Here is a 15,000-nt window from a genome sequence, read left to right as displayed (position 1 = left end):
TCCCCCCACTCTCCCCCGCACCCCCCAGGGCTAGCCCACCCCCACCGGCAACCATCGTCACCCCACACCACACCCCGAACCACCGACGGACTTTCATATGTTCATATGTTGTCGCTCCGTCTGCCACGCGTCATAACAGGAGCGCCGCATACACATGGGGCGGGCGACGTGTAGTGCGTTGTCGGCGCGGTGAGACTGAACGGGCCGGCGGATAACTGCCGCCTGCTGACACAGACTGACCGACTTCGACAACGGACTGCATGCCGCATACAAGAGTTCGTTCGATGGTTTCACGCGTAGTGTGCGCACTCTCGTGTTGGTGGTGTTTCGAGTGGATTTTGTGTCGAACTTTACAAATTCGTCGCGATGTCACGATTAACACAACAACGCGCGCTTCCACGTTGCGCCGTGGGACTTTTCGAACGTTGAACATTTTATTGAACAGTGCGGATCGACCGATGCGATTGTTTAAACTCGTCTCGGTTCACGTATCGATCCTACAAATGAATTGCACGTCGCCTATGGCGACGGTCCTCTATAAGGCGCTATAAAAATTAACGCCAAGGACGACGTCTCTCAAACACCGGGCTGAATCTGTTTTCAGTGTTCGCGTTTGTGTTAAAAGATAATAATGAAACGTGAATCTTAAATTGTCTCGCCGTGAACCATCCAATTCGGAGTTGCGCTATTAGTAAATCGCGCGCACACTCTCTCGTTGGATCGTTGCGACAATCGGATGAGATACTCCGTTGACGCTGCACGAACCATCGAAAACAAAGAGCGTACAATATTAAAAGGTACGACGAGTTCAAAAACGAAACATCATTCGACGCGGACGCGCCCGCGACCGCGTCGATATGTGTCGTGTTCTCGTCCGAGCGACGACGGCTACATTCGTCCGCGAGTGACTGTCAGCTCCCTGGTTGATCCTGCCAGTAGTTATATGCTTGTCTCAAAGATTAAGCCATGCATGTCTCAGTGCAAGCCGTATTAAGGCGATACCGCGAATGGCTCAATATATCAGTTTTGGTTCCTTAGATCTTACTCAGTTACTTGGATAACTGTGGTAATTCTAGAGCTAATACATGCAATCAGAACTCTGACCAGTGATGGGATGAGTGCTTTTATTAGATCAAAACCAATCGACGGAGGGCCTCGCGTCCGAAGTCGTTAATTTTGATGAATCTGGATAACTTTTGCCGATCGCATGGTCCAGTACCGGCGACGCATCTTTCAAATGTCTGCCTTATCAACTTTCGATGGTAGTTTCTGCGACTACCATGGTTGTCACGGGTAACGGGGAATCAGGGTTCGATTCCGGAGAGGGAGCCTGAGAAACGGCTACCACATCCAAGGAAGGCAGCAGGCGCGCAAATTACCCACTCCCGGCACGGGGAGGTAGTGACGAAAAATAACGATACGGGACTCTTACGAGGCCTCGTAATCGGAATGAGTACACTTTAAATATTTTAACGAGGAACAATTGGAGGGCAAGTCTGGTGCCAGCAGCCGCGGTAATTCCAGCTCCAATAGCGTATACTAAAATTGTTGCGGTTAAAAAGCTCGTAGTTGCATTTGTGCGCCGCGCTGTCGGTGCACCGCATCCGCGGTGATACTGACACGTTTGCGGAGCATATCGTCGGTGAGCCGGCGGTAAAACGCCGGTTCAATATCAAAATCCTATCGCGGTGCTCTTCAGTGAGTGTCGAGATGGGCCGACAATTTTACTTTGAACAAATTAGAGTGCTCAAAGCGGGCTCAAAATGCTGCTTGAATATTTCGTGCATGGAATAATAGAATATGATCTCGGTTCTATTTTGTTGGTTTTCAGAACTCCGAGGTAATGATTAATAGGGATAACTGGGGGCATTCGTATTGCGACGTTAGAGGTGAAATTCTTGGATCGTCGCAAGACGAACATCAGCGAAAGCATTTGCCAAAGGTGTTTTCATCAATCAAGAACGAAAGTTAGAGGTTCGAAGGCGATTAGATACCGCCCTAGTTCTAACCGTAAATATGTCATCTAGCGATCCGCCGACGTTACTACAATGGCTCGGCGGGCAGCTTCCGGGAAACCAAAGATTTTGGACTCCGGGGGGAGTATGGTTGCAAAGCTGAAACTTAAAGGAATTGACGGAAGGGCACCACCAGGAGTGGAGCCTGCGGCTTAATTTGACTCAACACGGGAAATCTCACCAGGCCCGGACACCGGAAGGATTGACAGATTAACAGCTCTTTCTTGATTCGGTGGGTGGTGGTGCATGGCCGTTCTTAGTTGGTGGAGCGATTTGTCTGGTTAATTCCGGTAACGAACGAGACTCTAGCCTGCTAAATAGGCGTCGCCATTTAGGTGTGCTCGACTTCGGTCGTGCAACTCACTGGCGACGTATTAAAATTCTTCTTAGAGGGACCGGCGGCTTCGAGCCACACGAGATTGAGCAATAACAGGTCTGTGATGCCCTTAGATGTCCTGGGCCGCACGCGCGCTACACTGAAGGAATCAGCATGTTCTCCCAGGCCTAGAGGCCCGGGCAACCCGTTGAAACTCCTTCGTGCTGGGGATTGGGGTTTGCAATTATCCCCCATAAACGAGGAATTCCTAGTAAGCGCGAGTCATAAGCTCGCGTTGATTACGTCCCTGCCCTTTGTACACACCGCCCGTCGCTACTACCGATTGAATGATTTAGTGAGGTCTTCGGACCGACACGCGGTGGCTTCGCGGCCGTCGGCGTTGCTGGGAAGTTGACCAAACTTGATCATTTAGAGGAAGTAAAAGTCGTAACAAGGTTTCCGTAGGGGAACCTGCGGAAGGATCATTAACGTGTGTCACGACGCGTTCGCGCTCGTAATACGCAGACATTAATCCACAACATACCCATCCGACCGTCCGTCCGTCCGTCCGTCCATATTATGGATGGATGGATGGATGGACGGATCCGCCGTGCTCACCGATGTCGGCGATGGCGTATCGTACAGTCGTAGCGCTCGGGCGATTGTGTCCTCCGTTGCGACAAGGTCGTACGTCGTCGCTGGCGTCGCGCGTTCCCGCCGTCTCGGACGCAGAAAGGTAAAAATCCGCGCCCCGAGTCCGTGACAACGTGGAGTGCGCAGCGTGAGCGCGCGCGTGTACCGATAGCGGTTTTTTGGAGTCGCGCTAAGGCGTTAGCTCGCCGCGCGCGTTCTGAAAAGGTAACCACTTTAATGCACATTCATTCGAACGTGCATGTGACAAACGTTGAACGCACAAAAATGGTATTGCATTATCTTTAATTAGATATATGCGAAACAATTACCCTGGACGGTGGATCACTTGGCTCGCGGGTCGATGAAGAACGCAGTTAACTGCGCGTCATAGTGTGAACTGCAGGACACATTTGAACATCGACATTTCGAACGCACATTGCGGTCCGTGGAGAAACATCCAGGACCACTCCTGTCTGAGGGCCGGCTGTATAAAAACAAATATCACACTGTTCATTCGCACCGTTTGAACACTTGACGGTTCCGCGCGGTGCGCCACGGCGAGTCGCGTCGGTCCGTTTAAAAATTGTTTATCGCGTGCAAAATTGCGCGTACGCTTTGCGTCGTTCAAAGCGCGCCCGGAGCCCACCCGGAAAGCTCTATGCGACCCTTCGGTGTGCGATATGCGCTGCGTGCGTGTTGAGCGCTAAGAGGGCGAGCTGAAAGGCCGACGGGGTGTGCCTCCGCGTGTGCGCCGCGACGCGTTAGCGACGCGCGCTTTTCGGCGCGTCGTAGGCGGACTCGACGTCCGAAGTGCGTTTCGACGCCGTCGTCGCTGTCGCGCGTTTGTCGCGCGCACGGCGTACGTACGGCGTCGTATCGCTGACGGATATCGCGTCTGCCTCCATTTTTTATCGTTGGCCTCAGATCAGGGAGGATCACCCGCCGAATTTAAGCATATTAGTAAGCGGAGGAAAAGAAACTAACAAGGATTTCCTTAGTAGCGGCGAGCGAACAGGAAATAGCCCAGCACTGAATCCCGCGGTCGTACCGGTCGCGGGAGATGTGGTGTTCGGGAGGTTCCGTTTTCTCGCGGTCGTCACTCCTGTCCAAGTTCGTCTTGAACGGGGCCGTTTTCCCGTAGAGGGTGCCAGGCCCGTAGCGACGGAGCGCGTCCGCGAGAGGGACTCTCCTCAGAGTCGGGTTGCTTGAGAGTGCAGCCCTAAGTGGGTGGTAAACTCCATCTAAGGCTAAATATTACCGCGAGACCGATAGCGAACAAGTACCGTGAGGGAAAGTTGAAAAGAACTTTGAAGAGAGAGTTCAAGAGTACGTGAAACCGTTCAGGGGTAAACCTGCGAAACTCGAATGAACGAACGGAGAGATTCATCGTCATTCCGCGGCGTACGTGCGCGCGCCTCGATGTCGTCGGTTTCGATCGTGCGACACGGGTCGCGCACGTCGACGTCCGCGGACGGCGTGCACTTCTCTCTTAGTAATACATCGCGACCCGTTCGGAGTCGGCCTAAGCTTCGTCCCGGAGTCCAGTCGTCCAACGCAAGACGGACGGTTGGACGGTGGCGTTCGCCGGCCGGCTGTACCGGACGGTATTCAAACATTGTACGAATCGCGCACGCGTTAACGCGCGTCCGGCCCGACGCAAGATAACGTCGTCATCGACGTCCTGCCCGTGTGCGGACGTTGGTGCGGCGCGTCTGTTGTCGCAGCCGTGCTGTCTCGGACAGTGCGCGTCTCTGTCAGCGATGATTCAGTTTCGGGCACTCGCAGGACCCGTCTTGAAACACGGACCAAGGAGTCTAGCATGTGTGCTAGTCATTGAGACTATACATAAAACTGAAAGGCGCAACGAAAGTGAAGGCGTGCGCTTGTCGCGCGCTCAGGGAGGATGGAGCGTCGGTCTTGATCGATCTCTCGCACTCCCGAGGCGTCTCGTTTCCAATCCGTGAATGCAGGCGCGCTCTGAGCACAGATGCTGGGACCCGAAAGATGGTGAACTATGCCTGGTCAGGTCGAAGTCAGGGGAAACCCTGATGGAGGACCGTAGCGATTCTGACGTGCAAATCGATCGTCGGAACTGGGTATAGGGGCGAAAGACTAATCGAACCATCTAGTAGCTGGTTCCGTCCGAAGTTTCCCTCAGGATAGCTGGCGTCGATTTGGACAGTCTCATCCGGTAAAGCGAATGATTAGAGGCATTGGGGCCGAAACGACCTCAACCTATTCTCAAACTTTAAATGGGTGAGAACTTCGGCTTACTCGAACGATGAAGCCGAAGATCTGATGACGGTGCCAAGTGGGCCAATTTTGGTAAGCAGAACTGGCGCTGTGGGATGAACCAAACGTAGTGTTAAGGCGCCTAAAAAACGCTCATGGGACACCATGAAAGGCGTTGGTCGCTCATGACAGCAGGACGGTGGCCATGGAAGTCGGAATCCGCTAAGGAGTGTGCAACGACTCACCTGCCGAAGCAACCAGCCCTGAAAATGGATGGCGCTGAAGCGTTTTGCCTATACACTACCGTTACGGGCAAGTGCGTAGTCTTTAATCGGATGACGTCATTATGCCGTAACGAGTAGGACGTGCGCGGCGGTGAGCGCAGAAGGGTCTGGGCGTGAGCCCGCCTGGAGCCGCCGTCGGTGCAGATCTTGGTGGTAGTAGCAAATACTCCAGCGAGGCCCTGGAGGACTGACGTGGAGAAGGGTTTCGCGTGAACAGTAGTTGCTCGCGAGTCAGTCGATCCTAAGCTCAAGGAGAGATCTTATGTCGATGTGGCGTGTTTGTTATTATTTCATTATAATATATAAATAACGCCCTTTGAGCGAAAGGGAATCCGGTTCCTATTCCGGAACCCGGCAGCGGAACCGTTTCAACAATCGTTCCCTCGTTTCAAAGCGAGTGTTCGACGGGGTAACCCAAAGTGGCCTGAAGACGCCGCCGAGGGGTCCGGGAAGAGTTTTCTTTTCTGCCTGAGCGTTCGAGTTCCATGGAATCCTATAGAAGGGAGATATGGTTCGGAACGCGAAGAGCACCGCATTTGCGGCGGTGTCCGGATACTCTCTGCGGACCTTGAAAATTCAGGTGAGGGATGTACGTGGAGATGTCGCGCCGGTTCGTACCCATATCCGCAGCAGGTCTCCAAGGTGAAGAGCCTCTAGTCGATAGAATAATGTAGGTAAGGGAAGTCGGCAAATTGGATCCGTAACTTCGGAATAAGGATTGGCTCTGAGGACCGGGGCGTGTCGGGTTTGGACGGGAAGCGGATGCGGCCTGTGCCGGGCCTGGTCGAAGCTTGCACGTCTCTCGGGGCGTGCGGGCGGAATCCGGACCCGCGTTCCGGCCTTCCGCGGATCTTCCTAGCCGTAAGGCCGCGTCTATTTAGTCTCGTGCTCGATCGGCGCGGTTCTGTACGACCGCCGTTCAACGGTCAGCTCAGAACTGGCACGGACAAGGGGAATCCGACTGTCTAATTAAAACAAAGCATTGCGATGGCCCTCGCGGGTGTTGACGCAATGTGATTTCTGCCCAGTGCTCTGAATGTCAACGTGAAGAAATTCAAGCAAGCGCGGGTAAACGGCGGGAGTAACTATGACTCTCTTAACGGTCCTTGTGGCCGGGCCTAACGGTCGGAGCACGATCAGTTGCTCACAGTTTCTGGTAGCTGGACAAGACACGAACAATTCGTTCTCTGGCATAAAAGAGTGAGAAATTGTTGCCAAACACTCGACCAAAAACTGTCAATGGAGCCTTCGTTGAGCTGGGCTCAACTCCTACCCTTGGCCTGCACGCGGCGCCGCTGCCAAAGCTAACAAGGGGGGGGGGGGGTTGCATCTGAAAGCGCTATTTTAGTTCTCCAGGATGCTTCCTCTTGTGGAGATTGCACGTTTCCGTTGCGGTCGCGGTGGCGGATCTGAGTGGTCTGCTGCGGCGAACGCAATCAGGCTTGTCCCTAGGTCCCCTTGTGGTGTGCAGCGTCCTTACGATCTGGGACGTGACCTAGGTGAAACTCAGGGGGAGGTCCTTGAGTAGCCCCGTAGGGTATCGTTTACGATACCAAGCCTATTTGCTATCTTCGGATGGGGCGTAATGAAAGCAGAGGGCGAACCTCAGCGGTGGGTTTGCTGCCCGCCGCAAGGAGGTATGAGAAATTGCACCCAGAAACCTTAAAGAAATAAGGCAATCTCTCGGTCTTCCACAGGAGCCGGGACGGGTTGCCAATTCTCTTCCGGGCGTTCAGCCCGGGGTCTCTGATGGCCCTGGGATGTCGTCCGGTTATGGATGTGACGGATGTGGGCGATCCTTCGCCACTAAGACGGGGTTGGGAGTTCACGTTCGACGTGCCCACCCTGTAATGGCTAACGCGAAATCCGCGCCTCCGCAGGTGAAGCGAAGGTGGCGCGACGAGGAGCTGGAGCTCTTGGCGAGTACTGAGGCCCGCCTCACTCGGGAGGGATCCGGCAACATCAACATGGACCTAACAAAAGCCTTGCCCAATTTGGGACGCACTTTGGAGGCTATTAAAGGTGTGAGGAGGAAGGAGAAATACAAAGAAATGGTCGCTAAACTCCTTATGGGTTCACCTCCCACACCAGAGAGAAATAGAACGGAGCAGGTCGATGAAGATGTAGCTGAGGGACCTCCGGAAGAGGTGGTTGCCGAAGTCCGGCCAATGAGCGGCCCCGAAGATGCGCTGCTAGTAGCTGACCAGCGGCTAGATGTTCGGTCTACCTGTGTTTCCGTAGTCGAAGACCTCCTTGCGAGGGCGACAGAGCGGATGACGCGGGGATCCGTGACGTCTAGAAGGCGTAAAACCCTTGGATTTACACGAAAGGACACGGAAGTCAAGATGACATCCAAACGGAGGAGGAGAATGGAGTACGCCAGGGTGCAGGAGCTGTTCCGGAAGTATCCGGGTCGCGCAGCAGCTGAAGTCCTGGATGGACAGTGTCGGGGTGTCCGGCACCGACTCGACGAGTTGGAAGCCTTTTGGCGACCGATTCTAGAGAAGGTGTCGGACGCCTCGGGGCCCACACCGGAAGCCCTGAGGGCCGTAAGGCGCGACGGGCAGCACGGGGGTACACTGGATCGTCTGGCGATGACGAAGCTGTGGTCTCCCTTCTCGGAAGAGGAGGTGAAGGAGGCCAAGGTCGACCTGAGATCGGCGCCAGGGCCGGACGGTATACGTCCGGAGGACTGGCGTACAGTTCCAGCAAAAACTCAGGCGGAAATATTCAACTCCTGGATGAGTAAAGGCGAGATTCCTTTGCCACTGCGGCAATGCCGAACGGTCTTTGTGCCGAAAAGGGATGAGCCGGCTGGGCCGGGTGACTACCGTCCGATTTCCATCGCGTCGGTACCACTTCGGCATATGCATGCTCTCCTGGCGCGAAGGCTGGAGGCTTGTTGCCCCCCGGATGCACGACAGCGCGGATTCGTTCGCGCCGACGGCACACTCGAGAATTCGGCTGTGCTGGACGCTGTGCTGGGGGACTGCAGGAAGAAATTGCGGGAGTGTCACATCGCAGTGCTCGACTTCGCGAAGGCGTTCGACACAGTGTCGCATGCGGCGCTTGTCAGCGTCCTGAGGGAGAAGGGCCTGCCTGGGGCCTTCTGCGATTATATCGCGCGTTTGTACGACACGGCACAGACCACCTTAGCCGTGGGTAACGACCGCAGCGAGCCTGTAGTGGTAGGCAGAGGGGTCCGTCAAGGGGATCCGTTGTCCCCCTTGCTCTTCAACTTGGCGCTCGACGTCGTTCTGGCATCACTGCCGAAGGAAGTTGGATATAGGCTGGAAGGGGAGCGAGTCTCGGCTCTGGCCTATGCTGACGACCTAGTCCTGCTTGCAGGCTCGAAGGTGGGGATGCAGGAGGCGATCGACGCTGTGGCGAGGACGGGGGAGATGATGGGACTCCAGCTCAACCGGGAGAAGACCTCCGTGCTCTCGATGGTGCCGGATGGGAAACGCAAGAAGCCGCACTACGTCACGACGAGGAGCTTCAAGCTCGGCCGTCGTTGGCTTAGGCAGGTGGAAAGCGAGGAACACTGGCGCTATCTGGGAGTAGAGATGACATCTGCTGGATCCGTCACAATCGAGCAGGACGTAAAAAAGGCCCTCGAAAACATCAAGAAGGCCCCCCTAAAGCCGCAACAGCGATTAGAGGTTGTCCGAACTTACCTCATTCCGAGGTTCTTGCACGGCCTGGTGCTGGGCAACATCTCGGATGATAGGCTCAGGATGCTCGATGTGCAAATCCGGCACTCCGTGCGACAGTGGCTGAGGCTTCCGAAGGATGTGCCGATCGGCTACTTTCATGCTTCGACCAGGGACGGTGGCTTGGCGATCCCGTCGTTGAGGACATGCGTTCCGGACCTAATTGTACGTAGGTTCGGGAAGCTGGACTCGTCGCGATGGTCAGTGGCCAGAGCCGCGTCCAAATCTGATAAGATACGTCAGAAGCTGAAGTGGGCCGGGAGGCAGCTCCGGAAATTCTCTGCCGATGCCCCGAGGACCGGTGAGAGGACGGTGGCGCAGTATTGGCGAGACAATTTACATCAATCAGTCGACGGATTTGAGCTCAGAGAGTCGACGAAAGTCCCAGCATCCAATAAATGGATAACAAAGCCAATGGGGGACCTAAACGGCCGCGATTTCATCCAGTGCGTTCAGACCCACATTAACGCACTACCTTCTAGGGTGCGAAACACAAGGGGTCGTAGGACGGGACGTGAGTCGGAGTTGAACTGCCGTGCTGGCTGCATGGTTAGGGAGACGACGGCGCACACCATCCAACAATGCCATAGAACGCACGGCGGCCGTATATTACGCCATGACTGTGTCGCTAAGTATCTCAGCGAAGAATTGGGTAGGGCAGGATGGTCCGTTGAGCAGGAGCCTCGGATCGAAACCGCTGTCGGCGTCCGGAAGCCCGACATAATCGCCTCTCGGGGCGGCGGGGCGGGGGTCATTGTCGACGTGCAGGTGGTCTCGGGTCAGCGGCCGCTGGACGATGCGCACCGGGCCAAACGTTCCAAATACGGGGGGCACGGTGAGCTAGTCGAGAAGGTCGCCGATAGACTAGGACTCACCAAGGACCGCGTCGAAGTGACTTCCTGCACCGTCTCCTGGAGAGGCGTTTGGAGCCTCGGATCCTACCGGGAAATGAAGAGTCTCCTGGGGTTGAAGGAGCCCGTGTATGAACGGATTAGCGTTCTGGTTTTAAAAGGCTCGCACATGAACTGGTCACGCTTTAACCGGATGACGACCATGTGGTCGGATGAAGTTCGGGGCTGAGCGACCGGAGTCCTGTGGACTCGCTGGGCTCAGGTCTGGCCCTTGTGGTTCCGCTTCGAACGCAATACAGCTGCATTCGGTCCCCACACAATATCTGTGGAGCCACGGATACACCAACAGACCAAATGTAGCTAGCGACGATACCTGATGGGGACAGTCGCCTCGTTATCTGTAATGATTAAAATTGTTGTTACTAATAGCGGGGAGCGCTGCATAAATAGCCAAATGCCTCGTCATCTAATTAGTGACGCGCATGAATGGATTAACGAGATTCCCACTGTCCCTATCTGCTCGGTCGCCGGTCGTCGCACTGTGCGGACGTGTTTCGTGCGCTCCGAGTGATTACCCCGCGTTTCTTTGCGAATATTAAAGTTATCTGTAACTATTATTGTGCTATAAAACATTGTGTGTGTAGTGTGGTGTACACGGAGTGGTGGCATCATCCCCCAAGGGTGAGGTTTTTAACCCCCGAGACCCTGAGGTACTCTTTTATTATTTTTAAGAACTAGTATACACGAACTCCTTACGTATTATGACTTTTGCTGTGTTAGTTTAGGTTTAGAATAGGTTAAATTATCTTAATTATTAAATAAGTGGACAATTAATAGTTTATTTTAGGTTAATAAATAGTTATTAGGTTAGCACGTGGGCGCACGTGGTCGGTGACGCTGTCAGCGACAGCCGCCACTTGGCAGTTGTCATCTGTCACTGCGCTCGGGTGACAGCACACGCCCGACGCGCGCTAGTGTTGCCGCACACGACAGGCAAGACTGTCTGTCTATAGACAATTTAGTCTTTAGACATTTTTGTTTTAGTGTAGTTTTTTGACTGTGTTTTTCTTTGACTCTTTTGTTTATTTGGTTCATCAATATCAGTTTTTTTTTATTTCATTTCTTTGTTTTTACTTTTATTTTATTTTATTATTTTGGACATTTTAATCGCTTTAGAGTAGTTTAGATTAGGGGATGGAGTACCGCCAGCTCACCCCAGAGCTGGTGGAGGAATTCCGACGCCGCAGTGAGGAGAAGATCGAGCAGGAGCGCGAATTCCTGCGGCAGCTGGAGCGTGGCGCAGAGGCGTTCATGCCGCGTCAATCCTTGGCTCGGACCCCGCCGCACTCATTCAGCCAGGTCCGGGCTCAGGAAACTATTGAGATGCTGGATCAGCCGGCACCGTCGGGCTCTAGCAAGCGGCCGTTACCATCACCGGAGGATATCCCGGAACCGGTTCGCCGACGCCTGGTGAGGAGCGCCGCTAGAGAGGAGGTACCGCCGCTAGGGGGACTATGGGACCATGGCCCCAGCAGCAGCGCGCAGCCAGCGAGGGACCAGGAGAAGGACCCCATCTTCGGCGAGTCAAAGGAGGAGCTATTGAACTCCGTGCACCTGGCGGTCAAGGGAATCATGACCGTGGCATCGGCCTCGAACAAGTTAAATATGGCCGACAAAACGAGCATCAGCGGGCATGGCCAGGATATCCTAGCTGTCATTGGCGTCCTAGAACTGAGGCTGGCTGACGCGGAGAAGGCGCTTGTGGAGGCTGAGCTTGTGGCCACCAAAAAGATAGTGGCCATGCAGCAGTCGGCACTGGGCCGCCAGGTGCAAGCACCGACGCCGGCTGTGGTTGCGAAGCCGGACTACGCAAGGGCGCTGAAATTGGATAAGCGCGCGGCACCCATCCCCATCCCGCATGGAGAGTCTGCAGTGGTGGCCTTCTACCCCACCGAGGCCGAAGCTGACAAGCTGAAGACGGCAGAGGAGACAAAGGCTGCGCTGAAGACGGCCATCAACCCCAAGGATCTGGGTATCCAGGTCCAACAGGTGAGGAAGGTGGGGAACGCCGGCGTCGTCGTGCGGACCTCTACGGCCGAGGACGCCCGGAAGTTGAAGGAGGCTGCTCCCAAGACGCTGCGGGTCACAGAGCCTGCAAGAAGGCAGCCCTACGTCGCGCTCCGTAATGTGGAGAACGATACCAAGCCTGAGGAGCTGGTCAGCAGCATCGTGGAGCAGGCAAGTCGCGGTGGTCACGCCGAGTGGACAGCGGAGCGAGTCGCAAAGGACATGCGGGTGGCCTTCAAGAAAGGAAGGCCAACAGGCAGGACTGCCACATACGTGCTGCAGTGCTCCCCTAGCCTCCGCCGCTTCCTCCTAAGCGAGGAAGTGGTATATATCGGATGGCAGGTGGCAGAGGCGTCTGACTATGTGGCGGTCACCTGCTGCAACAAATGCCAGCAGTTCGGCCACCCGGAGAAATATTGTAAGGCCGCCCAACCTACGTGCAGCAAGTGCGGCGAGACAGGCCACCGCGGCACGGAGTGCGACCCACCGCAGGTATGCTGCGCGACCTGTAAGAAGTTCGGGCGTAAAGAGGCAGCCAACCACAAGACGATGGCGAAGGAGTGCCCTGCACGCCAGTACGCGGAGGCCCGGAGCGTTGAGATAACCAAGTATGGATAAGCTCCGGGTAGGCCAAATTAACCTGGCAGGCTCCGCGGCGGCCACCAAGGAATTACCCGCGGTGGCCGCAGAACACAATCTGGACATCGTGCTGGTGCAGGAGCCGTATGACGCAGAACACATCATAAAACACCTACGCACGGGGAAAGCGGGATTTTTCATCCCCAATGCCCGACTCCCGTGCGCGGTCCTGCACCAGCACTGCACGCAACACCTGATGGTGTGCCACGTCCCGTCCCTGGACCTATATTTGGTGTCGGCGTACTTCCAGTATAAGGATGACATCGACATACACTTGGGACCCCTGGAGCTGCTACTGGACCAACTGCGAGGACAGAAGGTCCTCATTGGAGTGGACACGAACGCCCACTCCCCCCTCTGGTTTTGCAGGCCGGAGCAAACGATTGGACGCGGACCCGAAGCCAGCCACAGAAGGTCAAGAATGGAAGATTTTATCTCGGCGCGTGGGCTAATTGTACACAACGCGCCGCACCAGCCGTCGACCTTCTGTGGTGACAGTGGCGGGGAGTCCAATATCGACGTGACGGCCTCGACCAGAGGGATGAACATCTACAACTGGATAGTGCACGCCGAGGCCAGTAGCAGCGACCACAGATTAATAACTTACACCGTAGGCGCCGACACCACACCTCCACCGGCGGAGTCTGCGGGAGCGCTGAGGCGGTTCCGGGTGCGCGGTGTGGACTGGGACCGTTTCCGCTCGGGCATCCACGAACGAGTGGGACGGCTTAACTGGAGCAAACCTGCCTCCGAGGTATGTAAGGACTTCACGGATATTATAGATAAGACAGCGTGTGAGTGCCTAGGCCCGAGACGAGAGCGCGACAGGGAGACGGGCTATGAATGGTGGACGAGTGAACTGGACCGCCTGCGGAAAATACAGTATAATCGACGACGGAAATGGCAGCAGACCCGGAAACGGGGGGGGGCTGTGGAAGAGAAGGCCCGGAAGGACTTCCATGAGGCCCGCAGTATGTATAGACGACGGATGACTGAAACTGAACAACAGTTTATGAGGGATGTGGCTGAGACCGGAAACGAGGATCCGTGGGGCCTTGCCTACCGGGTCGCTTCCGGTCGCAGACGCCCACCGGGAAACGTCGTGTCCGGGGTCAGATACGCGGAGGGCTTCCCCGGAAACACCGAGGAAGCTATGCACAGCTTGGTGTACGCCCTCTGTCCGGACGACCGGTCAGAGACGGATACCGGCTACCACCGGCAAGTGCGGATTCTCGCAGCGTGTCTGCCCTCCGGCCGCGACGCGGCCCCGCCGACGGTGCGGGCCGTGCAGGACATAGTCAGGGATTTGCCCAACACTGCTCCGGGAATCGACGGCCTGACCGCGAAAATCATAAAAGAAACGTGGAAGGCTGCGAGCTCGGAAGTGACCGAACTGATGCGTAAGTGCGTGACTGAGGGGACTTTCCCCCAGGTATGGAAAGACGGAAGGCTGCTGGTGCTGCCAAAGGGAAACGACAAACCGCTGCATGACCCCAAGGCCTACCGGCCAATAACGCTGCTACCGATCCTTGGCAAGATTTTAGAACGCGTTCTCCTGAAGACGGCACCAGAGATTACCACTGGACTCTCCGACTGCCAGCACGGCTTCACTCGGGGTCGGTCCACAGTGACCGCCCTACAGCGTATCCTGCAGGTGGCCAGGACATCAACCAACAAGTACGTCGAGCTGATCATGCTGGACATATCGGGCGCCTTCGACAACGCATGGTGGCCCATGATACTGCTGAAATCCAAGAGAGGGGGTTGTCCGCCGAACATCTATCGGATGTTGGCGGACTACTTTACCGACCGTCGGATAGGCCTGTTTGTGGGAAACCAGGTGATGTGGAAGGCCTCCACGATGGGATGCCCACAGGGCTCGGTGCTGGGTCCCGCGCTCTGGAACGTGCTTGTTGACGATTTGCTAAGTCTGCCAATTCCTTCGGGCTCCAGCTTTGTGGCGTACGCCGACGACGTCTCGATCCTGATCGAGGCGGACTCCAGGGCTAGCATCGAGGCGAAGGCCTCCGCTGCTCTGGATCTCGTCAGGGACTGGGGGGCCAGGAATCGCCTAGCGTTCTCGCCCATCAAGTCCGCCCACATCACCATCCGGGGCAAGTTTAAACGTCCGCCTACCATCCGCATGGACGGCGCCTCGGTCAGGAGCGTGGACTCGGCCACACTGCTGGGTGTGGTGTTGGACTCGTCCTTATCATTCGCCAAGCACGCGGTATCGATCGGGGAAAGGGC

The 15,000-nt window shown here is 55.7% G+C and overlaps 2 non-coding genes and 1 pseudogene across 2 annotated transcripts; all 3 read left to right on the top strand.

The window, feature by feature from the left end:
* The first annotated feature begins 916 nt into the window (after positions 1 to 916).
* On the top strand, positions 917 to 2,819 carry LOC140752902 (small subunit ribosomal RNA). The gene has a single exon (XR_012103501.1). It is a non-coding gene; the product is annotated as a small subunit ribosomal RNA (ribosomal RNA).
* A 471-nt stretch (positions 2,820 to 3,290) lies between these two features.
* Positions 3,291 to 3,447, top strand: LOC140752884 (5.8S ribosomal RNA). The gene has a single exon (XR_012103484.1). It is a non-coding gene; the product is annotated as a 5.8S ribosomal RNA (ribosomal RNA).
* Positions 3,448 to 3,879: 432 nt separating this feature from the next.
* The window catches only part of LOC140752877 (uncharacterized), a 13,261-nt pseudogene continuing 2,140 nt past the window's right edge, over positions 3,880 to 15,000 (top strand).

This window comes from Epargyreus clarus, unplaced genomic scaffold, assembly GCF_041222505.1.
Source record: "Epargyreus clarus isolate Ecla_fem2 unplaced genomic scaffold, WU_Ecla_fem_2.2 ptg000025l, whole genome shotgun sequence".
NCBI lineage: Eukaryota > Metazoa > Arthropoda > Insecta > Lepidoptera > Hesperiidae > Epargyreus > Epargyreus clarus.
Note: the sequence above shows the minus strand (reverse complement) of the source record. Positions and strands in the feature narration are given on the sequence as shown.